Genomic DNA, 25,099 nt, shown 5'->3' with positions numbered 1-25,099 from the left:
GCACTCTAACCTGCATTGCACGACTTTCTAAGTTGGTCTCCGGCGACGTGGGACTCCTTTGTGCAACTTCGGCGAGCACCGTTTCACGCATCCTCGTAGTGCCTGTTTCTGGCACTTCTCCGGGATCTACCTGCTTCAGTGAGGGCTCTTTGTCTTGCTCGACGTCTCCTCTCTCTGCAGGTCCAATTTGCTACCTCCTGGTCCCTCCTGGGCCCCAGCAGCGTCCAAAAACCCCAAACGCACGATTTGCGTGTAGCAAGGCTTGTTGGCGTCCTTCCGGAGGGAAAACACTTCTGCACGACTCTCCAAGGCGAGCGGGATCCGTCCACCAAAGGGGAAGTCTCTAGCCCTTTTCGTTCCTGCAGAAACCTCAGCTTCTTCTGTCCAGTCGAAGCTTCTTTGCACCCGCAGCTGGCATTTCCTGGGCATCTGCCCATCTCCGACTTGCTTGTGACTTTTGGACTTGGTCCCCTTGTTCCACAGGTACCCTAGATTGGAAATCCACAGTTGTTGCACTGCTGGTTTGTGTCTTTCCTGCATTATTCCTCTAACACGACTCTTTTGTCCTTAGGGGAACTTTGGTGCACTTTGCACTCACTTTTCAGGGTCTTGGGGAGGGTTATTTTTTCTAACTCTCACTATTTTCTAATAGTCCCAGCGACCCTCTACAAGGTCACATAGGTTTGGGGTCCATTCGTGGTTCGCATTCCACTTCTGGAGTATATGGTTTGTGTTGCCCCTATCCCTATGTTTCCCCATTGCATCCTATTGTAACTATACATTGTTTGCACTGTTTTCTAAGACTATACTGCATATTTTTGCTATTGTGTATATATATCTTGTGTATATTTCCTATCCTCTCACTGAGGGTACACTCTAAGATACTTTGGCATATTGTCATAAAAATAAAGTACCTTTATTTTTAGTATAACTGTGTATTGTGTTTTCTTATGATATTGTGCATATGACACTAAGTGGTACTGTAGTAGCTTCACACGTCTCCTAGTTCAGCCTAAGCTGCTCTGCTAAGCTACCATTATCTATCAGCCTAAGCTGCTAGACACCCTATACACTAATAAGGGATAACTGGGCCTGGTGCAAGGTGCAAGTACCCCTTGGTACTCACTACAAGCCAGTCCAGCCTCCTACACTTTCTGACAGCTTGCTGTCCATAATACCTTTTTAGGCATTTTCTTGGATGTGAGGTCATTAAGAGGGGCTGCAATGGAGCCATAGTTCTTAATGAACCTCCTGTAATACCCAGTGAGGCCTAGGAAGGCTCTCACCTGAGTCTGAGTGGTAGGGGGAACCCAATCAATAATAGTTTGGATTTTCCCCTGAAGTGGTGCAATCTGTTCCCCACCAACAAGGTGTCCCAGATAAACCACCTTACCCTGCCCTATCTGGCACTTTGAAGCCTTGATAGTGAGGCCTGCCTTTTGCAGGGCCTCCAAAACTTTCCATAGGTGGACCAGGTGATCATCCCAGCTGGAGCTAAAGACAGCTATATCGTCCAAATATGCTGCACTGAAAGCTTCCAGCCCTTGCAGGACTGTGTTCACCAACCTCTGAAAAGTGGCAGGTGCATTTTTCAAACCAAAAGGCATTACAGTAAACTGGTAATGTCCTCCAATGGTAGAAAATGCAGTCTTAGGTTTAGCATCTTCTGACAATTTGATCTGCCAATACCCTGCAGTCAAATCAAAAGTGCTTAGATACTTGGCAGATGCCAGTGTATCTATGAGCTCATCTGCCCTGGGTATAGGGTGAGCATCAGTTTTGGTTACCAAGTTGAGACCTCTATAGTCTACACAAAACCGCATTTCTTTCTTTCCATCTTTAGAATTGGGTTTTGGTACCAGTACCACAGGAGAAGCCCATGGACTGTCAGAGTGCTCAACCACTCCTAGTTCCAACATTTTCTGAACTTCTTGCTTTATGCAGTCCCTGACATGGTCAGGCTGCCTATAGATCTTACTTTTGACAGGTAAACTGTCTCCAGTATCTATAGTGTGCTCACACCAAGAAGTGGTGCCTGGCACAGTAGAGAAGAGTTCTGAAAATTGTCCTAGGAGATTTATGCAATTGTCTTTCTGCTCAGCAGTAAGACAATCAGCCAAAACTACACCTTCCACAAGAGCATCTTGATCTGTGGAAGAGAAGAGATCAGGTAGAGGATCACTGTCTTCTTCCTGTCCCTCATCTGTTGCCATGAGCAGGGTGAGATCAGCCCTGTCATAGTAGGGTTTCAGGCGGTTGACATGGAGCACCCTAAGGGGACTCCTGGCAGTGCCTAAGTCCACCAAGTAGGTGACTTCACCCTTCTTTTCAACAATTGTGTGGGGTCCACTCCATTTATCTTGGAGTGCTCTTGGGGCCACAGGCTCCAAGACCCACACTTTCTGCCCTGGTTGGTACTGAACCAAAACAGCCTTCTGATCATGCCATTGCTTCTGGAGCTCTTGGCTGGCCTGAAGGTTTTTACTGGCCTTTTTCATGTACTCAGCCATCCTTGATCTGAGGCCAAGTACATAGTCCACAATATCCTGTTTAGGAACTTTTAAAGGTTGTTCCCAACCCTCCTTTACAAGTGTGAGTGGACCCCTAACAGGGTGTCCAAAAAGAAGTTCAAAGGGGCTGAAGCCCACTCCTTTCTGGGGTACCTCCCTGTAGGCAAAAAGGAGGCATGGTAGAAGGATATCCCATCTCCTGCGGAGTTTTTCAGGGAGTCCCATAATCATGCCTTTGAGAGTTTTATTAAATCTCTCCACCAGTCCATTTGTTTGTGGATGATAGGGTGTTGTGAACTTGTACGTTACACCACACTCCTTCCACATGGCCTTTAAGTATGCAGACATGAAATTGCTTCCTCTGTCTGATACTACTTCCTTTGGGAAGCCCACCCTGGAAAATATTCCCAGGAGGGCCTTTGCCACTGCAGGAGCTGTAGTGGTCCTTAAAGGAATTGCTTCAGGATATCTTGTGGCATGGTCCACTACCACCAAGATAAACCTATTGCCTGAAGCAGTAGGAGGGTCAAGGGGGCCAACTATGTCAACCCCTACCCTTTCAAAGGGAACCCCAACCACAGGCAGTGGGATAAGGGGTGCCTTTGGAGTGCCACCTGTTTTGCCACTGGCTTGACAGGTTTCACAGGACTTGCAAAATTATTTTGTGTCCTCAGACATCCTAGGCCAATGAAACAGGGGAACAAGCCTGTCCCACGTTTTCATTTGTCCTAGGTGCCCAGCTAAGGGAATGTCATGTGCCAGTGTTAGGAGGAACTTTCTGTACTCCTGAGGAATCACTAATCTCCTGGCAGCTCCAGGTTTAGGATCCCTATGCTCAGTGTACAAGAGGTTGTCCTCCCAGTAAACTCTGTGAGAGTCACTGACATCCCCATTAGCCTGTTTGACAGCTTGCTGTCTGAGACCCTCTAATGTGGGACAGGTTTGCTGTGCCACACTCAGCTCCTCTCTGGCAGGCCCCCCTTCACCCAAAAGCTCAGCAGTGTCTGCTTCCAGCTCCTCTGGTGTAGGCTCTGCACAGGGAGGGAATTCTTCTTCCTCAGAAGTAGAATCCACTGTAGAGGGAGGGATAGTAGGAAGTGGTTTGCTTCTACTAGCCCTAGCTTTAGGGAGCACTTCGTCCATTGTTCCAGGATCCAAGCTTCCCTGTCCTTTTTCCTTTTTGGCCTGAGCCCTTGTCAAAGCAAAAATATGCCCTGGGATGCCCAGCATTGCTGCATGGGCCTCCAGCTCCACATCTGACCAAGCTGATGTCTCCAAATCATTCCCTAATAGACAGTCTACAGGTAAATCTGAAGCTACCACAACTTTCTTTGGACCAGTTACCCCCCCCCAGTTGAGATTTACAACAGCCATGGGGTGGCTTTGTGTTATGTTGTGAGCATCGGTTACTTGGTACTGGTGTCCAAGTATGTGTTGTTCAGGGTGCACCAGTTTCTCAATCACCATTGTGACACTGGCACCTGTGTCCCTGTAGGCCTGGACCTCAACACCATTTATTAGGGTTAGTTGCTTGTACTTCTCCAAGTTATGGGGGCAAGCAACCAAAGTGGCTAAATCAATAGCCCCTTCAGAGACTAAAGTAGCCTCTGTGGTCTCCCTAATCAGACCAACCCCAACTAAATTACCAAAAGTGAGCCCAGCTACTCCCTTGGATTGGCTATTAGTAGGTTTGCTCCCACCACCACTGCTATTAGTAGGGACACTAGGTGTAGCAGTAGGGGTTGTAGTGGTAGGAGCTGTGGTGCCTTTCTTTGGACAACTGGGATCTGTTGTCCAATGGCCTTTTATTTTACATAAATAGCACCATGGTTTCTTTTCCTTGTTCTGATTAAAGGAGGATTTGGACCCACCACCCCCACCAGAGTGTTTTTGTGGGCCTGATGAAGACTCATTTTTAGATTTGTCCCCACCCTTGTCAGAAGACTTACCATCCTTCTTTTTGTTGCCATCTTTGTCACCCCCTGTATGAACTTTTCTGTTCACTCTTGTTCTGACCCATTTGTCTGCCTTCTTTCCCAATTCTTGGGGAGAGGTCAGATCAGAGTCCACCAAGTACTGGTGCACCAAATCAGACACACAATTATTAAGAATATGCTCTCTCAGGATTAAGTTATACAGGCTGTCATAATCAGTAACTTTACTGCCATGTAACCACCCCTCCAAGGCCTTCACTGCCTGGTCAATGAAATCAACCCAGTCTTGTGAAGACTCCTTTTTGGTCTCTCTGAACTTTATCCTGTACTGTTCAGTGGTTAAGCCATAACCATCCAGGAGTGCATTCTTAAGAACTTGGAAATTATTGGCATCATTTTCTTTCACAGTAAGGAGCCTATCCCTACCTTTTCCACTAAATGATAGCCATAGGATATCAGCCCACTGCCTTTGAGGGACATCCTGTACAACACAGGCCCTCTCAAGTGCAGCAAACCACTTGTTAATGTCATCCCCCTCCTTATAAGTGGGAACTATCTTGTGCAGATTCCTGGAATCATGCTCTTTTGCAGGATGACTATGGGGAATACTGCTGCTGCCACCATGGGTATCTAAACCCAACTTCTGTCTTTCCTTCTCTAATTTAAAAGACTGTCTATCCAAATCCAGCTGTTGCTTTTTAAGCTTCAGTCTGGTTTGTTCCACCCTCAACTTATTGAGTTCCCTCTCTAACATTCTGTCATCAGGGTTGGTGGGAGGGACATTTCTAGAAACAGAGCTATGATGGGAATGAACAGAAGGAGACCTGTCCCTTACAGAAGCCAACTTAACAGCTTGATTTACAGAAACATTACTACCAGTATGGTGAGAATAAATGCTTTTGCTATGATGTGAGACAACACTATTTATTTGGTGTGGCTCATCATCATTACCATCTATGCTAGATTGTCTAGTAATGGGCAGGCTAGGAAGTTTCTTTCCTGAATCTTTTCCTGGGGGAGTCCCTGAATCAGATTGGGAACTATTAGGTACTTTTTCAACAGATGGGGCACCTATGGCCTTATCCTGTTCTCTAAGCATGTTAATTAACAGTTCCAAGGCAGGATTCTTCCCTACACTCAAACCTCTCTCTATACAGAGACTCCTTGCTCTTTTCCAGCTAAGGTTGTCATATGCAAGTTTGGACAGATCAACACTTTGGCCTGTGCCAGACATTTTTTAGAGAGAGTTAAAGTGATAGAGAAAGAGACAAAAGTTTTCAGAACTTTTTGGAAAGACAGAAAAAAACTTTTTAAACTTTTAAGAACTTTTTGAAAGTTTAGAAGTACTTTTCAGCACTTTAGAAAAGAGTGAAAAGAGGAAATGCAAAACTTTTTGGCTATGTGTATATACACTGACCTTGTTTTGTATATTTTTCTCTTATGAAAAGTACAATGACAAGAGTGGTAAGTAGTCTCAAGCACTTATCCCACCACTGCACAACCAATGTAGGAGGCTGGACTGGCTTGTAGTGAGTACCAAGGGGTACTTGCACCTTGCACCAGGCCCAGTTATCCCTTATTAGTGTATAGGGTGTCTAGCAGCTTAGGCTGATAGATAATGGTAGCTTAGCAGAGCAGCTTAGGCTGAACTAGGAGACGTGTGAAGCTACTACAGTACCACTTAGTGTCATATGCACAATATCATAAGAAAACACAATACACAGTTATACTAAAAATAAAGGTACTTTATTTTTATGACAATATGCCAAAGTATCTTAGAGTGTACCCTCAGTGAGAGGATAGGAAATATACACAAGATATATATACACAATAGCAAAAATATGCAGTATAGTCTTAGAAAACAGTGCAAACAATGTATAGTTACAATAGGATGCAATGGGGAAACATAGGGATAGGGGCAACACAAACCATATACTCCAAAAGTGGAATGCGAACCACGAATGGACCCCAAACCTATGTGACCTTGTAGAGGGTCGCTGGGACTATTAGAAAATAGTGAGAGTTAGAAAAATAACCCTCCCCAAGACCCTGAAAAGTGAGTGCAAAGTGCACTAAAGTTCCCCTAAGGACAAAATAGTCGTGTTAGAGGAATAATGCAGGAAAGACACAAACCAGCAATACAACAACTGTGGATTTCCAATCTAGGGTACCTGTGGAACAAGGGGACCAAGTCCAAAAGTCACAAGCAAGTCGGAGATGGGCAGATGCCCAGGAAATGCCAGCTGCGGGTGCAAAGAAGCTTCGAATGGACAGAAGAAGCTGCGGTTTCTGCAAGAACGAAAAGGGCTAGAGACTTCCCCTTTGGTGGACGGATCCCTCTCGACTTGGAGAGTCGTGCAGAAGTGTTTTCCCGCCGAAAGAATGCCAACAAGCCTTGCTACACACAAATCGTGCGTTTGGCGTTTTTGGATGCTGCTGGGGCCCAGGAGGGACCAGGAGGTCGCAAATTGGACCTGAAGAGAGAGGGGACGTCGAGCAAGACAAAAAGCCCTCACTGAAGCAGGTAGCACCCGGAGAAGTGCCAGAAACAGGCACTACGAGGATGCGTGAAATGGTGCTCACCGAAGTTGCACAAAGGAGTCCCACGTCGCCGGAGACCAACTTAGAAAGTCGTGCAATGCAGGTTAGAGTGCCGTGGACCCAGGCTTGGACGTGCACAAAGGATTTCCGCCGGAAGTGCACAGGGGCCGGAGTAGCTGCAAAGTTGCGGTTCCCAGCAATGCAGCCCAGCGAGGTGAGGCAAGGACTTATCTCCACCAAACTTGGGCTGAAGAGTCACTGGACTGTGGGGGTCACTTGGACAGAGTCGCTGGATTCGAGGGACCTCGCTCGTCATGCTGAGAGGAGACCCAAGGGACTGGTGATGCAGCTTTTTGGTGCCTGCGGTTGCAGGGGGAAGATTCCGTCGACCCACGGGAGATTTCTTCGGAGCTTCTGGTGCAGAGAGGAGGCAGGCTACCCCCACAGCATGCACAAGCAGGAAAACAGTCGAGAAGGCGGCAGGATCAGCGATACAGAGTTGCAGTAGTCGTCTTTGCTACTATGTTGCAGGTTTGCAGGCTTCCAGCGCGGTCAGCGGTCGTGTCCTTATCAGAAGGTGAAGAGGGAGATGCAGAGGAACTCGGCTGAGCTCATGCATTCGTTATCTAAAGTTTCCCCAGAGACAGAGACCCTAAATAGCCAGAAAAGAGGGTTTGGCTACCTAGGAGAGAGGAAAGGCTACTAACACCTGAAGGAGCCTATCAGCAGGAGTCTCTGACGTCACCTGGTGGCACTGGCCACTCAGAGCAGTCCAGTGTGCTGGCAGCACCTCTGTTTCCAAGATGGCAGAGGTCTGGAGCACACTGGAGGAGCTCTGGACACCTCCCAGGGGAGGTGCAGGTCAGGGGAGTGGTCACTCCCCTTTCCTTTGTCCAGTTTCGCGCCAGAGCAGGGGCTAAGGGGTCCCTGAACCGGTGTAGACTGGCTTATGCAGAATTGGGCACATCTGTGCCCAACAAAGCATTTCCAGAGGCTGGGGGAGGCTACTCCTCCCCTGCCTTCACACCATTTTCCAAAGGGAGAGGGTGTCACACCCTCTCTCAGAGGAAGTTCTTTGTTCTGCCATCCTGGGCCAGGCCTGGCTGGACCCCAGGAGGGCAGCTGCCTGTCTGAGGGGCTGGCAGCAGCAGCAGCTGCAGTGAAACCCCAGGAAGGGCAGTTTGGCAGTACCAGGGTCTGTGCTACAGACCACTGGGATCATGGGATTGTGCCAACTATGCCAGGATGGTATAGAGGGGGCAATTCCATGATCATAGACATGTTACATGGCCATATTCGGAGTTACCATGGTGAAGCTACATATAGGTAGTGACCTATATGTAGTGCACGCGTGTAATGGTGTCCCCGCACTCACAAAGTTCAGGGAATTGGCTCTGAACAATGTGGGGGCACCTTGGCTAGTGCCAGGGTGCCCTCACACAAAGTAACTTTGCACCTAACCTTTACCAGGTAAAGGTTAGACATATAGGTGACTTATAAGTTACTTAAGTGCAGTGTAAAATGGCTGTGAAATAACGTGGACGTTATTTCACTCAGGCTGCAGTGGCAGGCCTGTGTAAGAATTGTCAGAGCTCCCTATGGGTGGCAAAAGAAATGCTGCAGCCCATAGGGATCTCCTGGAACCCCAATACCCTGGGTACCTCAGTACCATATACTAGGGAATTATAAGGGTGTTCCAGTAAGCCAATGTAAATTGGTAAAAATGGTCACTAGCCTGTTAGTGACAATTTGGAAAGAAATGAGAGAGCATAACCACTGAGGTTCTGATTAGCAGAGCCTCAGTGAGACTGTTAGTCACTACACAGGTAACACATTCAGGCACACTTATGAGCACTGGGGCCCTGGGTTACCAGGGTCCCAGTGACACATACAACTAAAACAACATATATACAGTGAAAAATGGGGGTAACATGCCAGGCAAGATGGTACTTTCCTACACTAGAGGCCTCAGGTTGGGCTGATGTAGAGTTTTATGCCCATGCAGCCATGCTGGGCATCCCTGAGGAATTGTTCCCTCTCATTTCTACTGAAATGAAAAAGCAAAGGAGAGAAGGCCTGAAAACTCAGGATCCCTCTCCATCAACAGGTAAAACGGGTATCACAGTATCCCCTAACCACCCTACCATTCAGGATACCATTCCTATGGTGGGAGAAACCTCTCCTGGGGTGGCACCTGTTCCAAGGGAATCATCAGTTGGCAAAACTGTACTCCCTGAGGTGGAAGTACCTCTCTGTGGGATAACTAACATTGGTGAGAAAAAGAGCACCATTTTAGTTAACATGGAGCATCCCTCCAACCCTCCCAGAGAAACTTTAGTGCAGAAACCCTGCACTGCCTCACAACACGTAGGACAGCATCCCTGCCCTAGTGTGGAGCTGATAGGACAGCATCCCTGCCCTGCTCCAACCCAAGAGAAACAGCATCCCTGTTCTCTCTTCCAGCCATATGGACAAAGTTTTTGCCCAGCTATGGCTTTTCTGAGACAGCATCCCTGTCTGGCATTTCCATCACTACAAATAGGTTCAGTGGACAATTCCCACTGCTCTAAACTAAAACTTACTGATAGAAACTCTGAAAATACATCTTCACATTGTTGCTTAGCTAAAAAACTTCAAACAGGGTGGTTTACATCCCCACAGGGAAGTAACCATATAGTGGATGATAAAGGGAGTAACCAGTCTATTGCAGAGCTACTCTCTACTTATCACCACTTAGACAATAAAGTCTCAACTGGCCAAGGTTAGCCTTATTGTCCTTCGTTTCGGGGGGGGGGGTTGTGTGAGAAAGTAGCGTCTTTCTAGCCTTGTTACCCCTACTTTTGGCCTGTTTGTGAGTGTATGTCAGGGTGTTTTCACTGTCTCAGTGGGATCCTGCTAGCCAGGGCCCAGTGCTCATAGTGAAAACCCTATGTTTTCAGTATGTTTGTTATGTGTCACTGAAATCCTGCTAATCAGGACCCCAGTGCTCATAAGTTTGTGACCTATATGTATGTGTTCCCTGTGTGATGCCTAACTGTCTCACTGAGGCTCTGCTAACCAGAACCTCAGTGTTATGCTCTCTCTTTCCAAATTGTCACTAACAGGCTAGTGACCAATTTTACCAATTTACATTGGCTTACTGGAACACCCTTATAATTCCCTAGTATATGGTACTGAGGTACCCAGGGTATTGGGGTTCCAGGAGATCCCTATGGGCTGCAGCATTTCTTTTGCCACCCATAGGGAGCTCTGACAATTCTTACACAGGCCTGCCACTGCAGCCTGAGTGAAATAATGCACACATTATTTCACAGCCATTTTCACTGCACTTAAGTAACTTATAAGTCACCTATATGTCTAACCTTTACCTGGTAAAGGTTAGGTGCAAAGTTACTTAGTGTGAGGGCACCCTGGCACTAGCCAAGGTGCCCCCACATTGTTCAGGGCCAATTCCCCGGACTTTGTGAGTGCGGGGACACCATTACACGCGTGCACTACATATAGGTCACTACCTATATGTAGCTTCACAATGGTAACTCCGAATATGGCCATGTAACATGTCTATGATCATGGAATTGCCCCCTGTATGCCATCCTGGCATAGTTGGCACAATCCCATGATCCCAGTGGTCTGTAGCACAGACCCTGGTACTGCCAAACTGCCTTTCCTGGGGTTTCACTGCAGCTGCTGCTGCTGCCAACCCCTCAGACAGGTTTCTGCCCCCCTGGGGTCAAGCCAGGCTTGTCCCAGGATGGCAGAACAAAGGACTTCCTCTGAGAGAGGGTGTTACACCCTCTCCCTTTGGAAAATGGTGCGAAGGCAGGGGAGGGGTAGCCTCCCCAAGCCTGTGGAAATGCTTTCATGGGCACAGATGTGCCCAATTCTGCATAAGTCAGTCTACACCGGTTCAGGGACCCCTTAGCCCTGCTCTGGCGCGAAACTGGACAAAGGAAAGGGGAGTGACCACTCCCCTGACCTGCACCTCCCCTGGGAGGTGTCCAGAGCTCATCCAGTGTGCTCCAGACCTCTGCCATCTTGGAAACAGAGGTGCTGCCAGCACACTGGACTGCTCTGAGTGGCCAGTGCCACCAGGTGACGTCAGAGACTCCTTCTGATAGGCTCCTCCAGGTGTTGCTAGCCTATCCTCTCTCCTAGGTAGCCAAACCCTCTTTTCTGGCTATTTTGGGTCTCTGTCTCTGGGGAAACTTTAGATAACGAATGCAAGAGCTCATCAGAGTTCCTCTGCATCTCTCTCTTCACCTTCTGCCAAGGAATCGACTGCTGACCGCGCTGGAAGCCTGCAAAACTGCAACATAGTAGCAAAGACGACTACTGCAACTCTGTAACGCTGATCCTGCCGCCTTCTCGACTGTTTTCCTGGTGGTGCATGCTGTGGCGGTAGTCTGCCTCCTCTCTGCACTAGAAGCTCCGAAGAAATCTCCCGTGGGTCGACGGAATCTTCCTCCTGCTACCACAGGCACCAAAAAGCTGCATTACCGGTCCATTGGGTCTCCTCTCAGCACGACGAGCGAGGTCCCTTGAATCCAGCAACTCTGTCCAAGTGACTCTCACAGTCCAGTGAATCTTCAGTCCAAGTTTGGTGGAGGTAAGTCCTTGCCTCCCCACGCCAGACTGCATTGTTGGAAACCGCGACTTTTGCAACTACTCCGGCTTCCGTGCACTTCCGGCGGAAATCCTTTGTGCACAGCCAAGCCTGGGTCCACGGCACTCTAACTTGCATTGCACAACTTTCTAAGTTGGTCTCCGGCGACGTGGGACTCCTTTGTGAAACTTCGGCGAGCACCATTTCACGCATCCTCGTAGTGCCTGTTTCTGGCACTTTACTGGGTGCTACCTGCTGGTAAGAGTAATCCTTGTCTTGCTCGACGTCCCCTCTATCTTCTGGTCCAATTTGCGACCTTCTGGTCCCTCCTGGGCCACAGCAGCATCCAAAAACGCTAACCGCATGATTTGCAGCTAGCAAGGCTTGTTGGTACTCTTTCGGCGGGAAAGCACTTCTGCACAACTTTCCCCGGCAAGTCGGATAAGTTCACCAAAGGGGAAGTCTCTAGCCCTTTTCGTTCTTGCAGAAACTGCAGCTTCTTCTGTCCAGTAGAAGCTTCTTTGCACCCGCAGCTGGCATTTCCTGGGCATCTGCCCATCTTCGACTTGCTTGTGACTTTTGGACTTGGTCCCCTTGTTACACAGGTACCCTAGATTGGAAATCCACAGTTGTTGCATTGTTGGTTTGTGTCTTTCCTGCATTATTCCTCTATCACGACTTCTTTGTCTTTTGGGGAACTTCAGTGCACTTTGCACTCACTTTTCAGGGTCTTGGGAAGGGCTATTTTCCTAACTCTCACTATTTTCTAATAGTCCCAGCGACCCTCTACAAGGTCACATAGGTTTGGGGTCCATTCGTGGTTCACATTCCACTTTTGGAGTATATGGTTTGTGTTGCCCCTATCCCTATGTGTCCCCATTGCATCCTATTGTAACTATACATTGTTTGCACTGTTTTCTAAGACTATACTGCATATTTTTGGTATTGTGTACATACAACTTGTGTATATTTGCTATCCTCATACTGAGGGTACTCACTGAGATACTTTGGCATATTGTCATAAAAATAAAGTACCTTCATTTTTAGTATATCTTTGTATTGTGTTTTCTTATGATATTGTGCAAGTGACACTAGTGGTACTGTAGGAGCTTCACTCGTCTCCTAGTTCAGCCTAAGCTGCTCTGCTAAGCTACCATTATCTATCAGCCTATGCTGCTAGACACCCTATACACTAATAAGGGATAACTGGGCCTGGTGCAAGGTGCAAGTACCCCTTGGTACTCACTACAAGCCAGTCCAGCCTCCTACATTGGTTGTGCAGTGGTGGGATAAGTGCTTTGAGACTACTTACCACTCTTGTCATTGTACTTTTCATAAGAGAAAAATATACAAAACAAGTTCAGTGTGTGTACACATAACTAAAAAGTTTTGCATTTCCTCCTTTCACTCTTTTCTAAAGTGCTGAAAAGTACTTCTAAACTTTCTAAAAAGTTCTAAAAAGTTTTAAAAGTTTTTTTTTCTGTCTTTCTAAAAAGTTCTGAAAACTTTTTTCTCTTTAACTTTCTCTAAAAATGTCTGGCACAGGCCAAAATGTTGATCTGTCCAAACTTGCATATTATCACCTTAGCTGGAAAGGAGCAAGGAGTTTCTGCATAGAAAGAGGTTTGAGTGTAGGGAGGAATCCTTCCTTGGAATTGTTACTTAACATGCTTAGAGAACAAGATAATGCCAAAAGGGCCCCATCTGTTGAAAAAGTAGCTAATGGTTCCCAATCTGATCCAGGGACTCCCCTAGGAAAAGACTCAGGAAAGAAACTTCCTAGCCTGCCCATTACTAGACAGTCTAGCATAGTTGGTACTGATGTGGAGTCAAACCATACAGATGGATGTGTCTCACATCATAGCAAGAGTATTCCTTCTCACCACAGTAGAAGTGATGTTTCTGTTATCCAAGCTGTTAGGGTGCCTTCTGTAAAGGACAGGTCTCCTTCTGTCCATTCTCACCACACTTCTGTTTCAAGGCATGTCCCTCCCACCCACCCTGATGACAGAATGTTAGAAAGGGAGCTCAATAGATTGAGAGTGGAACAAACCAGACTGAAGCTCAAGAAGCAACAGCTGGATTTGGATAGACAGACCTTAGAAGTAGAGAAGGAGAGACAGAAATTGGGGTTAGAAACCCATGGTGGCAGCAGCAGTATTCCCCATAGTCATCCTGCAAGAGAGCATGATTCCAGGAATCTGCACAAGATAGTTCCCCCTTATAAGGAGGGGGATGACATTAACAAGTGGTTTGCTGCGCTTGAGAGGGCCTGTGCTGTACAGGATGTCCCTCAAAGGCAGTGGGCTGCTATCCTATGGCTATCATTTAGTGGGAAAGGTAGGGATAGGCTCCTTACTGTGAAAGAAAATGAAGCCAATAATTATAAAGTTCTTAAGAATGCACTCCTGGATGGTTATGGCTTAACCACTGAACAATACAGGATAAAGTTCAGAGAGACCAAAAAGGAGTCTTCACAAGACTGGGTGGATTTCATTGACAATTCAGTAAAGGCCTTGGAGGGGTGGTTACATGGCAGTAAAGTTACTGATTATGACAGCCTGTATAACTTGATCCTGAGAGAGCATATTCTTAATAATTGTGTGTCTCATTTGTTGCACCAGTACTTGGTGGACTCAGATCTGACCTCTCCCCAAGAATTGGGAAAGAAGGCAGACAAATGGGTCAGAACAAGGGTGAACAGAAAAGTTCATACAGGGGGTGACAAAGATGGCAACAAGAAGAAGGATGGTAAGTCTTCTGACAAGGGTGGGGACAAATCTAAAAATGAGTCTTCATCAGGCCCACAAAAACACTCTGGTGGTGGTGGGCCCAAATCCTCTTCTAATCAAAACAAAGAAAATAAACCATGGTGCTATTTATGTAAAATAAAAGGCCATTGGACAACAGATCCCAGTTGTCCAAAGAAAAGCACCAAGCCTCCTACCACTACAATCCCTACTGCTACACCTAGTGTCCCTACTAAAAGCAGTGGTGGTGGGAGCAAACCTGCTAATAGCCAATCTAAGGGAGTAGCTGGGCTCACCTTTGGTAACTTAGTTGGGGTTGGTCTGATTAGGGAGACCACAGAGGCTGTGTTAGTCTCTGAGGGGGCTATTGATTTAGCCACCTTGGTTGCTTGTCCCCTTAACATGGATAAGTACAAGCAACTACCCCTAATAAATGGTGTTGAGGTTCAGGCCTACAGGGACACAGGTGCCAGTGTCACTATGGTGATAGAGAAACTGGTTCACCCTGAACAACACCTACTTGGTCACCAGTACCAAGTAACCGATGCTCACAACAACTGTGAGAAAGTAGCCTCTTTGTAGCCTTGTTACCCCCACTTTTGGCCTGTTTGTGAGTGTATGTCAGGGTGTTTTCACTGTCTCACTGGGATCCTGCTAGCCAGGGCCCAGTGCTCATAGTGAAAACCCTATGTTTTCAGTATGTTTGTTATGTGTCACTGGGACCCTGCTAGCCAGGACCCCAGTGCTCATAAGTTTGTGGCCTATATGTATGTGTTCCCTGTGTGGTGCCTAACTGTCTCACTGAGGCTCTGCTAACCAGAACCTCAGTGGTTATGCTCTCTCATTTCTTTCAAATTGTCACTAACAGGCTAGTGACCAATTTTACCAATTTACATTGGCTTACTGGAACACCCTTATAATTCCCTAGTATATGGTACTGAGGTACCCAGGGTATTGGGGTTCCAGGAGATCCCTATGGGCTGCAGCATTTCTTTTGCCACCCATAGGGAGCTCTGACAATTCTTACACAGGCCTGCCACTGCAGCCTGAGTGAAATAACGTCCACGTTATTTCACAGCCATTTTACACTGCACTTAAGTAACTTATAAGTCACCTATATCTCTAACCTTTACCTGGTAAAGGTTAGGTGCAAAGTTACTTAGTGTGAGGGCACCCTGGCACTAGCCAAAGTGCCCCCACATTGTTCAGGGCCAATTCCCCGGACTTTGTGAGTGCGGGGACACCATTACACGTGTGCACTACATATAGGTAACTACCTATATGTAGCTTCACAATGGTAACTCCGAATATGGCCATGTAATATGTCTAAGATCATGGAATTGCCCCCTCTATGCCATCCTGGCATTGTTGGCACAATTCCATGATCCCAGTGGTCTGTAGCACAGACCCTGGTACTGCCAATATGCCTTTCCTGGGGTTTCACTGCAGCTGCTGCTGCTGCCAACCCCTCAGACAGGTTTCTGCCCCCCTGGGGTCAAGCCAGGCTTGTCCCAGGATGGCAGAACAAAGGACTCCCTCTGAGAGAGGGTGTTACACCCTCTCCCTTTGGAAAATGGTGTGAAGGCAGGGGAGGAGTAGCCTCCCCCAGCCTCTGGAAATGCTTTCATGGGCACAGATGTGCCCAATTCTGCATAAGCCAGTCTACACCGGTTCAGGGGACCCCTTAGCCCTGCTCTGGCGTGAAACTGGACAAAGGAAAGGGGAGTGACCACTCCCCTGACCTGCACCTCCCCTGGGAGGTGTCCAGAGCTCCTCCAGTGTGCTCCAGACCTCTGCCATCTTGGAAACAGAGGTGCTGCTGGCACCCTGGACTGCTCTGAGTGGCCAGTGCCACCAGGTGACGTCAGAGACTCCTTCTGATAGGCTCCTCCAGGTGTTGCTAGCCTATCCTCTCTCCTAAGTAGCCAAACCCTCTTTTCTGGCTATTTAGGGTCTCTGTCTCTGGGGAAACTTTAGATAACGAATGCAAGAGCTCATCAGAGTTCCTCTTCATCTCTCTCTTCACCTTCTGCCAAGGAATCGACTGCTGACCGCGCTGGAAGCCTGCAAAACTGCAACATAGTAGCAAAGACGACTACTGCAACTCTGTAACGCTGATCCTGCCGCCTTCTCGACTGTTTTCCTGGTGGTGCATGCAGTGGGGGTAGTCTGCCTCCTCTCTGCACTAGAAGCTCCGAAGAAATCTCCCGTGGGTCGACGGAATCTTCCCCCTGCTACCGCAGGCACCAAAAAGCTGCATTACCAGTCCCTTGGGTCTCCGATCAGCACAACGAGCGAGGTCCCTTGAATCCAGCAACTCTGTCCAAAAGACTCCCATAGTCCAGTGACTCTTCAGTCCAAGTTTGGTGGAGGTAAGTCCTTGCCTCCCCACGCCAGACTGCATTGTTGGAAACTGCGTCTTTTGCAACTACTCCGGCTTCCGTGCACTTCTGGCGGAAATCCTTTGTGCAGAGCCAAGCCTGGGTCCACGGCACTCTAACCTGCATTGCACGACTTTCTAAGTTGGTCTCCGGCGACGTGGGACTCCTTTGTGCAACTTCAGTGAGCACCGTTTCACGCATCCTTGTAGTGCCAGTTTCTGGCACTTCTTCGGGTGCTACCTGCTGCTGAGAGGGCTCCTTTTCTTGCACGACGTCTCCTCTCTCTCCTGGTCCAATTTGCGACCTCCTGGTCCCTCCTGGGCCACAGCAGCGTCCAAAAACACTAAACGCACGATTTGCAGCTAGCAAGGCTTGTTGGCGTTATTTCGGCGGGAAAACACTTCTGCATAACTCTCCACGGCAAGAGGGATCCTTCCACCAAAGGGAAAGTCTCTAGCCTTTTTCGTTCCTGCAGAAACCTCAGCTTCTTCTGTCCAGTAGAAGCTTCTTTGCACCCACAGCTGGCATTTCCTGGGCATCTTCCCATCTCCGACTTGCTTGTGACTTTTGGACTTGGTCCCCTTGTTCCACAGGTACCCTAGATTGGAAATCCACAGTTGTTGCATTGTTGGTTTGTGTCTTTCCTGCATTATTCCTCTATCACGACTTCTTTGTCTTTTGGGGAACTTCAGTGCACTTTGCACTCACTTTTCAGGGTCTTGGGGTGGGCTATTTTTCTAACCCTCACTATTTTCTAATAGTCCCAGCGACCCTCTACAAGGTCACATAGGTTTGGGGTCCATTCGTGGTTAACATTCCACTTTTGGAGTATATGGTTTGTGTTGCCCCTATCCCTATGTGTCCCCATTGCATCCTATTGTAACTATACATTGTTTGCACTGTTTTCTAAGACTATACTGCATATTTTTGGTATTGTGTACATATAACTTGTGTATATTTGCTATCCTCTTACTGAGGGTACACTCTAAGATACTTTGGCATATTGTCATAAAAATAAAGTACCTTTATTTTTAGTATAACTGTGTATTGTGTTTTCTTATGATATTGTGCAAGTGACAGATGTGGTACTGCAGTAGCTTCACACGTCTCCTAGTTCAGCCTAAGCTGCTCTGCTAAGCTACCATTATCTATCAGCCTAAGCTGCTAGACACCCTATACACTAATAAGGGATAACTGGGCCTGGTACAAGGTGTAAGTACCCCTTGGTACTCACTATAAGCCAGTCCAGCCTCCTACATTGGTTGTGCAGCGGTGGGATAAGTGCTTTGAGACTACTTACCACTCTTGTCATTGTACTTTTCATAAGAGAAAAATATACAAAACAAGTTCAGTGTATTTGCACATCACTAAAAAGTTTTGCATTTCCTCTTTTCACTGTTTTCAAAGTGCTGAAAAGTACTTCTAAACTTTCTAAAAAGTTCTAAAAAGTTTAAAAAGTTTTTTCTGTCTTTCTAAAAAGTTCTGAAAACTTTTTTCTCTTTTTCTATCACTTTAACTCTCTCTACAAATGTCTGGCACAGGCCAAAATGTTGACCTGTCCAAGATTGCATATGATCACCTTAGCTGGAAAGGAGCAAGGAGTCTCTGTGTAGAGAGAGGTTTGAGTGTAGGGAAGAATCCTTCCTTGGAATTGTTGCTTAATATGCTTAGAGAACAAGATAAGGCCATAGGGGCCACATCTGTTGAAAAAGTAGCAAATGGTTCCCAATCTGATCCAGGGACTACCCCAGGAAAAGATTCAGGAAAGAAACTCCCTAGCCTGCCCATTACTAGACAGTCTAGCATAGTTGGTAATGATGAAGAGCCACACCATACAAATAGTGTTGTCTCACATCATAGCAAAAGCATTTATTCTCACCACACTGGAAGTGATGTTTCTGTTAGCCAAGCTGTTAGGGTGGCTTCTGTAAGGGACAGGTCTCCTTCTGTTCATTCTTCTGTGTCTAAGAATGTCCCTCCCACCAACCCTGATGACAGAATGTTAGAAAGGGAACTCAACAAGTTGAGAGTGGAACAAACCAGACTGAAGCTTAAAAAGCAACAGCTGGATTTGGATAGACAGTCTTTTGAACTAGAAAAAGAAAGACAGAAGTTGGGTTTTGAAACCCATGGTGGCAGCAGCAGTATTCTCCATAGTCATCCTGTAAAAGAGCATGATTCCAGGAATCTGCACAAGATAGTTCTCCCTTATAAGGAGGGGGATGACATTAACAAGTGGTTTGCTGCACTTGAGAGGGCCTGTGTTGTACAGGATGTCCCTCAAAGGCAGTGGGCTGCTATCCTATGGCTATCATTTAGTGGAAAAGGTAGGGATAGGCTCCTAACTGTGAAAGAAAGTGATGCCAATAATTTCCATGTTCTTAAGAATGCACTCCTGGATGGTTATGGCTTAACCACTGAACAATACAGGATAAAGTTCAGAGAGACCAAAAAGGAGTCTTCACAAGACTGGGTTGATTTCATTGACCATTCAGTGAAGGCCTTGGAGGGGTGGTTACATGGCAGTAAAGTTACTGATTATGACAGCCTGTATAACTTGATCCTGAGAGAGCATATTCTTAATAATTGTGTGTCTGATTTGTTGCACCAGTACTTGGTGGACTCTGATCTGACCTCTCCCCAAGAATTGGGAAAGAAGGCAGACAAATGGGTCAGAACAAGGGTGAACAGAAAAGTTCATACAGGGGGTGACAAAGAGAACAATAAGAAGAAAGATGGTGACAAATCTCAAGATAAGCATGGGGATAAGGGTAAAACCAAAGATCCCACTTCAAATCTTAAACACTCTTCAGGGGGTGGGGATAAAACAAATTCTCCCTCTTCTTCTCAACCTACACAATTTAAAAAGCCTTGGTGCTTTGTGTGTAAAAACAGAGGCCATAGGCCAGGGGATAAGTCCTGTCCAGGTAAACCCCCTGAGCCTACCACCACTAATACATCAAACTCTAGTGCCCCTAGCAGTAGTGGTACTAGTGGTGGGACTGCTGGCAACAGTCAAGTTAAGGGTGTAGTTGGGTTCACTTATGGGTCCATAGTAGAAACTGGGGTAGTCAATCCCAAGACAGTTTCTGTCACACCTAGTGGCATTGGCCTTGCCACACTGGCTGCTTGTCCCCTTACAATGGATAAGTACAGGCAGACAGTTTCAATAAATGGTGTTGAAGCCTTGGCCTACAGGGACACAGGTGCCAGTATCACTTTGGTGACTGAAAACCTAGTGCACCCTGATCAACACATCATTGGACAACAGTATAAGATTATTGATGTCCATAACTCCACTAAGTTTCTTCCCTTAGCTATAATTCAGTTTAGTTGGGGTGGAGTTACTGGCCCTAAGCAGGTGGTGGTATCACCTAGCTTACCTGTAGATTGTCTCTTAGGTAATGACCTAGAGGCCTCAGGTTGGGCTGATGTAGAGTTTTATGCCCATGCAGCCATGCTGGGCATCCCTGAGGAATTGTTCCCTCTCATTTCTACTGAAATGAAAAAGCAAAGGAGAGAAGGCCTGAAAACTCAGGATCCCTCTCCAACAACAGGTAACAAGGGTATCACAGTATCCCCTAACCACCCTACCATTCAGGATACCATTCCTGTGGTAGGAGAAACCTCTCCTGGGGTGGCACCTGTTCCAAGGGAATCATCAGTTGGCAAAACTGTACTCCCTGAGGTGGAAGTACCTCTCTGTGGAATAACTAACATTGGTGAGAAAAAGAGCACCATTTTAGTTAACATGGAGCATCTGTAGGAGGCTGGACTGGCTTGTAGTGAGTACCAAGGGGTACTTGCACCTTGCACCAGGCCCAGTTATCCCTTATTAGTGTATAGGGTGTCTAGCAGCTTAGGCTGATAGATAATGGTAGCTTAGCAGAGCAGCTTAGGCTGAACTAGGAGACGTGTGAAGCTACTACAGTACCACAAGTGTCACTTGCACAATATCATAAGAAAACACAATACACAGTTATACTAAAAATAAAGGTACTTTATTTTTATGACAATATGCCAAAGTATCTCAGTGAGTACCCTCAGTATGAGGATAGCAATTATACACAAGTTATATGTACACAATACCAAAAATATGCAGTATAGTCTTAGAAAACAGTGCAAACAATGTATAGTTACAATAGGATGCAATGGGGACACATAGGGATAGGGGCAACACAAACCATATACTCCAAAAGTGGAATGTGAACCACGAATGGACTCCAAACCTATGTGACCTTGTAGAGGGTCGCTGGGACTATTAGAAAATAGTGAGAGTTAGAAAATTAGCCCTCCCCAAGACCCTGAAAAGTGAGTGCAAAGTGCACTAAAGTTCCCCAAAAGACAAGAAGTCGTGATAGAGGAATAATGCAGGAAAGACACCAACCAACAATGCAACAACTGTGGATTTCCAATCTAGGGTACCTGTGGAACAAGAGGACCAAGTCCAAAAGTCACAAGCAAGTCGGAGATGGGCAGATGCCCAGGAAATGCCAGCTGCGGGTGCAAAGAAGCTTCTACTGGACAGAAGAAGCTGCGGTTTCTGCAGGAACGAAAAGGGCTAGAGACTTCCCCTTTGGTGGACGGATCCCGCTCGCCGTGGAGAGTCGTGCATAAGTGTTTTCCCGCCGAAAGAACGCCAACAAGCCTTGCTAGCTGCAAATCGTTGGGTTAGCGTTTTTGGACGCTGCTGTGGCCCAGGAAGGACCAGGATGTCGCAAATTGGACCAGGAGAGAGAAGGGACGTCGACCAAGACAAGGAGCCCTCTCTGAAGCAGGTAGCACCCGGAGAAGTGCCAGAAACAGGCACTACGAGGATGCGTGAAATGGTGCTTGCTGAAGTTGCACAAAGGAGTCCCACGTCGCCGGAGACCAACTTAGAAAGACGTGCAATGCAGGTTATAGTGCCGTGGACCCAGGCTTGGCTGTGCACAAAGGATTTCCGCCGGAAGTGCACAGGGGCCGGAGTAGCTGCAAAAGTTGCGGTTCCCAGTAATGCAGTCTAGCGAGGTGAGGCAAGGACTTACCTCCACCAAACTTGGACTGAAGAGTCACTGGACTGTGGGGGTCACTAGGACAGAGTTGCTGGATTCGAGGGACCTCGCTCGTTGTGCTGAGAGGAGACCCAAGGGACCGGTAATGCATCTTTTTGGTGCCTGCGGTAGCAGGGGGAAGATTCCGTCGACCCACGGGAGATTTCTTCGGAGCTTCTAGTGCAGCGAGGAGGCAGACTACCCCCACAGCATGCACCACCAGGAAAACAGTCGAGAAGGCGGCAGGATCAGCGTTACAGAGTTGCAGTAGTCGTCTTAGCTACTATGTTGCAGTTTTGCAGGCTTCCAGCACGGTCAGCAGTCGATTCCTTGGCAGAAGGTGAAGAGAGAGATGCAGAGGAACTCTGATGAGCTCTTGCATTCGTTATCTAAAGTTTCCCCAGAGACAGAGACCCTAGATAGCCAGAAAAGAGGGTTTGGCTACCTAGGAGAGAGGATAGGCTACTAACACCTGAAGGAGCCTATCAGAAGGAGTCTCTGACGTCACCTGGTGGCACTGGCCACTCAGAGCAGTCCAGTGTGCCAGCAGCACCTCTGTTTCCAAGATGGCAGAGGTCTGGAGCACACTGGAGGAGCTCTGGACACCTCCCAGGGGAGGTGCAGGTCAGGGGAGTGGTCACTCCCCTTTCCTTTGTCCAGTTTCGCGCCAGAGCAGGGGCTAAGGGGTCCCTGAACCGGTGTAGACTGGCTTATGCAGAATTGGGCACATCTGTGCCCAAGAAAGCATTTCCAGAGGCTGGGGGAGGCTACTCCTCCCCTGCCTTCACACCATTTTCCAAAGGGAGAGGGTGTAACACCCTCTCTCAGAGGAAGTCCTTTGTTCTGCCATCCTGGGACAAGCCTGGCTTGACCCCAGGGGGGCAGAAACCTGTCTGAGGGGTTGGCAGCAGCAGCAGCTGCAGTGAAACCCCAGGAAAGGCAGTTTGGCAGTACCAGGGTCTGTGCTACAGAACACTGGGATCATGGAATTGTACCAATAATGCCAGGATGGCATAGAGGGGGCAATGCCATGATCTTAGACATGTTACATGGCCATATTCGGAGTTACCATTGTGAAGCTACATATAGGTAGTGACCTATATGTAGTGCACGCGTGTAATGGTGTCCCCGCACTCACAAAGTTCAGGGAATTGGCCCTGAACAATGTGGGGGCACCTTGGCTAGTGCCAGGGTGCCCTCACACTTAGTAACTTTGCACCTAACCTTTACCAGGTAAAGGTTAGACATATAGGTGACTTATAAGTTACTTAAGTGCAGTGTAAAATGGCTGTGAAATAACGTGGACGTTATTTCACTCAGGCTGCAGTGGCAGGCCTGTGTAAGAATTGTCAGAGCTCCCTATGGGTGGCAAAAGAAATGCTGCAGCCCATAGGGATCTCCTGGAACCCCAATACCCTGGGTACCTCAGTACCATATACTAGGGAATTATAAGGGTGTTCCAGTAAGCCAATGTAAATTGGTAAAATTGGTCACTAGCCTGTTAGTGACAATTTGAAAGAAATGAGAGAGCATAACCACTGAGGTTCTGGTTAGCAGAGCCTCAGTGAGACAGTTAGGCACCACACAGGGAACACATACATATAGGCCACAAACTTATGAGCACTGGGGTCCTGACTAGCAGGGTCCCAGTGACACATAACAAACATACTGAAAACATAGGGTTTTCACTATGAGCACTGGGCCCTGGCTAGCAGGATCCCAGTGAGACAGTGAAAACACCCTGACATACACTCACAAACAGGCCAAAAGTGGGGGTAACAAGGCTAGAAAGAGGCTACTTTCTCACAGCATCCCTCCAACCCTCCCAGAGAAACTTTAGTGCAGAAACCCTGCACTACCTCACAACACTTAGGTCAGCATCCCTGCCCTAGTGTGGAGCTCATAGGACAGCATCCCTGCCCTGCTCCAACTAAAGAGAAACAGCATCCCTGTTCTCTCTTCCAGCCATATGGACAAAGTTTTTGCCCAGCTATGGCTTTACTGAGACAGCATCCCTGTCTGGCATTTCCATCATTACAAATAGGTTCAGTGGACAATTCCCACTGCTCTAAACTAAAACTTACTGATAGAAACTCTGAAAATACATCTTCACATTGTTGTTTAGCTAAAAAACTTCAAACAGGGTGGTTTACATCCCCACAGGGATGTAACCATATAGTGGATGATAAAGGGAGTAACCAGTCTATTGCAGAGCTACTCTCTACTTATCACCACTTAGACAATAAAGTCTCAACTGGCCAAGGTTAGCCTTATTGTCCTTCGTTTGGGGGGGGGGGTTGTGTGAGAAAGTAGCCTCTTTCTAGCCTTGTTACCCCCACTTTTGGCCTGTTTGTGAGTGTATGTCAGGGTGTTTTCACTGTCTCACTGGGATCCTGCTAGCCAGGGCCCAGTGCTCATAGTGAAAACCCTATGTTTTCAGTATGTTTGTTATGTGTCACTGGGACCCTGCTAGCCAGGACCCCAGTGCTCATAAGTTTGTGGCCTATATGTATGTGTTCCCTGTGTGGTGCCTAACTGTCTCACTGAGGCTCTGCTAACCAGAACCTCAGTGGTTATGCTCTCTCATTTCTTTCAAATTGTCACTAACAGGCTAGTGACCAATTTTACCAATTTACATTGGCTTACTGGAACACCCTTATAATTCCCTAGTATATGGTACTGAGGTACCCAGGGTATTGGGGTTCCAGGAGATCCCTATGGGCTGCAGCATTTCTTTTGCCACCCATAGGGAGCTCTGACAATTCTTACACAGGCCTGCCACTGCAGCCTGAGTGAAATAACGTCCACGTTATTTCACAGCCATTTTACACTGCACTTAAGTAACTTATAAGTCACCTATATGTCTAACCTTTACCTGGTAAAGGTTAGGTGCAAAGTTACTTAGTGTGAGGGCACCCTGGCACTAGCCAAGGTGCCCCCACATTGTTCAGGGCCAATTCCCCGGACTTTGTGAGTGCGGGGACACCATTACACACGTGCACTACATATAGGTAACTACCTATATGTAGCTTCACAATGGTAACTCCGAATATGGCCATGTAACATGTCTAAGATCATGGAATTGCCCCCTCTATGCCATCCTGGCATTGTTGGCACAATTCCATGATCCCAGTGGTCTGTAGCACAGACCGTGGTACTGCCAAACTGCCTTTCCTGGGGTTTCACTGCAGCTGCTGCTGCTGCCAACCCCTCAGACAGGTTTCTGCCCCCCTGGGGTCAAGCCAGGCTTGTCCCAGGATGGCAGAACGAAGGACTTCCTCTGAGAGAGGGTGTTACACCCTCTCCCTTTGGAAAATGGTGTGAAGGCAGGGGAGGAGTAGCCTCCC

The sequence above is a fragment of the Pleurodeles waltl genome, chromosome 3_2 (genome assembly GCF_031143425.1).
Source record: "Pleurodeles waltl isolate 20211129_DDA chromosome 3_2, aPleWal1.hap1.20221129, whole genome shotgun sequence".
Classification (NCBI taxonomy): Eukaryota; Metazoa; Chordata; class Amphibia; order Caudata; family Salamandridae; genus Pleurodeles; species Pleurodeles waltl.
This window is presented reverse-complemented; position numbering follows the sequence as displayed.